The following is a 3,499-nucleotide window of genomic DNA, read 5'->3' on the forward strand; positions in this document are numbered from 1 at the left end:
GATACAAGGCAGGATGGATCCATGCTTTCATGTTGTTTACGCCAAATTCTGACCCAGCCATCCGAATGTGACAGGTGAAATCGAGACTCATCAGATCAGACAACGTTTTTCCAATCTTCTAATGTCCAATTTTAGTGAGCCTGTATGAATTGTAGCCTCCATTTCCTGTTCTTAGCTGACAGGAGTGGCACCCGATGTGGTCTTCTGCTGCTGTAGCCCATCTGATTCAAGGTTTGACGTGTTCAGAAAAGGTATTCTGCATACCTCGGATGTAATGAGTGGTTATTTGAGTTACTGTTCCCTTTTTATCATCTCTGCCCATTCTCCTCTGACCTCTGACATCAACAAGGCATTTTCGTCCACACAACTGCCGCTCAGTGGATATTTTCTCTTTTTCGGACCATTCTCTGTAAGCACTAGAGATGGTTGTGTGTGAAAACCCCAGTAGATCAGCAGTTTTTGAAATACTCAGACCAGTCCTGTCTGGCGACAACAACCATGCCACCTTTAAAGTCACTTAAATCCCCTTTCTTCCCCCATTCTGATGCTCGTTTTGAACTTCAGCGTGTCGTCTTCACCACGTCTAGATGCCTAAATGTATTGAGTTGCTGCCATGTGATTGGCTGATTAGCAATTTGTGTTACCAAGCAATTGAAAAGGTGTACCTAATAAAGTGGCCGGTGAGTGTATGTTTTGCTACCAAAGTTGCTACCAAATTAAAGCCCTATCCCTCCCCCCAAAAATTATGTATAATACATTAGGGTATTCAACAAAACCTAAAAGATATGAAGTGTGAAACAGAGATATCACTGAAATTTAAAAAAAAGAAAAAAACCACTCTGGGACTCCTGGGGTAGTAAGGGAGAAAAAGGCCCAGTGGTTAGGCTAGAATTAATTCCAATTAGAATTAATACATGTCAACGTGAAATTGTATTTTATTATGCACAAATACCCCCTCATATAAACTTTTAAAAAACACATTTCTCCTAAATTCCCTTTTGAATCATTTATTTCTTTTTAATAACAATATTTGAAGCTTTAAAAGATATAAAATAGTATCCCGGGAAAAACACAAACACATTAATGACTTTTTACTGAAGCCATCGGGTCAGTTGGATCACAAGTAGAAATATTGTACTCGAAGGTAATAAAATATGTGGGGTTGGGAGCCATTTCTAGTTAATTCATTTCTTTGTGCCTCAGGCACTGAAATGCAAAGCTCTGGAAACGTATTCTGACTGCAGTTTATGTATGTTTGCTGCCTCACCATTTCCATTATAAAAATACCTATCACTAGGCCATGGATGAGTCTGCAGGCTCAAGAATTACTGAGAATGTATATAATAAGCGACCAGACAGTGGCAGAGCTAAGGAACAAAGGGCCCTGGTGCAAGATTTTTTTTGGGCCCCCCCAAAATAAAAAAAAACACACCAGGGACCCCGCAGAGAACCAGACATTTATCATTGGGGGAAATAAGGAGGATGCCAATGCTGACTGAGCTCTGAAAATGCTAGTTCCCTGACTGTCATGCTAAATCATGCTTCTGACTTCAACACATTTTTAGTTGGGCGTTGGGCTGCCTCTCATTTCTATCACATAGACGGCCCAACAGTCAACTGAAGGAGCTTGCACAGCAGGCTGACAATGCTGCAGTTAATTGCCAGGCAGCGGGACTTGACTGATAAGAAACTTTCCAACAGATTTAAAAAAAAATGATTTGCTTAAGAAAGCTGTAAACTGTGAGGTATGATACAAAACATAATGAAAAAAAAGTCGTTATGAGGAGGGGTCAATGGTGTCCGCTTGCCAAAATAAGGTTTTACTAAATCCACCTCGTGTCCCCAGCCACAACCCACATCTAGTCGAGGACAGTTCCAGCATTAACCATTCCCAACTTTCCAAGGGGGCTGAGCCCACCGTCAACAAAGTGGCACCAATGGGGGAAGCACCATACCACGATGGCCCCTCGTTTTGTGACCCTCTCACCTTTTCCAGAACCCCAAAGACCCCCTAACCTCCAAGGTGACAAACCCATATATAAATAACAAACCAACAGCAACCTTACATAAGGTATGGCGGGTGGGACAACCTGCTTCCTCTGTTGACTTTCCAGAAAGGACTCCCACCGGCCTCTGCAGCTCATTCCCATGTGGCTCCACCCTACCACCGTACACTTACATCCAATCAGATAAGATCTGCTATTCCTTCATCATATTTAACCCTTTCCCCAGGGACAGTTCCTCCCCATGGTCATGTAGACCCTCCGCCTAATATCTCCGGGTCTGTCTTTACGTCCTAATGGTGCCCTGTTTCCAGCAGACATTACATTGGGTGCCCCCCTCAATCCCTTCTCTGAGCTCTGGCATATAGAAGACCAACGAGCTCCGGTAATGAACTCACAGAGGCAACAAGGATGATTCTGTGGCTACACTAGAGAAGGTAAGTAAAAATAAACGTTCCTCACCCCACACCAGTTGTTTAATACTGTCTGTGTCTTCCTGTCCCATGACAGTCAATTCGCCAATTTCTTGTAATATTGCCTCTTGGGCAGGAAGTGAGGGGATATCTCCCTAGTAGGTTCATGAACAGCAACAGAAACTTGACAAATGTATTTTGTCTTATCAATAAAACAACAACAAAAAGTTGAGCTTTAAATGTTTAAAATGTAGAATGGATTCACTTCACCCTTAGCTCTTCAATATGATGTCATGCATATCGAATAGTATTTACAAATGCTGCTTTGGGCCAAAAGTGATTAAAATATTATTATTCTGCAGCACACAAATTCTAATACATTTACTGTCTTGCGTGCTGCTTATTTGAATTACAGCAGATAGATGTGGTGTTTCTTAAAGAAATCAAAAGGCTTTGGAAGAAGGCTCCCGCTATGAAAACTTCTTGCTCTACATGGCTTGGTTTGTTCTTCAAGGTCTGGCAGCTTCAGATGAAAATCTCCATTGACAGCAGTGGGGATTTATGAATATCGGCACACCATGTGAGAATACGTTCTACCTATTACATTTTAAGTTAATACATTCAGAGCTCTCCTATGTCTATGTGTACAATGCATTAGCAAGCTGGAAATACTGAGAGTGTTGCCTTGTCTTTAGATAAAAACTTTCATGCTCGTCGTGCTGAAGCAATGTGCAGGTTTCTACAGGGTCTGCAGGGCATGACCAGTTCCTCCATACCCAGTGGTGTCCCTAGTCTTTTTGCCACCTGAGACCAGGGTTGGGGGGGATGGTGCTGGTGCTGCACATTCTGGTGAGCATTTAAGACGGGGGGTGGGCGGGATCATCTCAACGCCCAGCTTTGGCACCAGCTCTGCCCGGCATCCTGCCCAGATCACTGACATCAGTAGTTCTAAGAGCTGGGCAGGGAGATGTGTATGGTCTTTACACTTCTCCCTGCCTGGCTACTAGCAGCCTTGGGCACTCTGGCTGGAAAGGGAGCGGCAGGCACACTGAAAACATGCCACCCTGCCATCTCCCCCCCCCC

This window comes from Nanorana parkeri, unplaced genomic scaffold (genome assembly GCF_000935625.1).
Source record: "Nanorana parkeri isolate BGI_ZX_2015 unplaced genomic scaffold, ASM93562v1 scaffold30, whole genome shotgun sequence".
NCBI classification, from domain to species: domain Eukaryota; kingdom Metazoa; phylum Chordata; class Amphibia; order Anura; family Dicroglossidae; genus Nanorana; species Nanorana parkeri.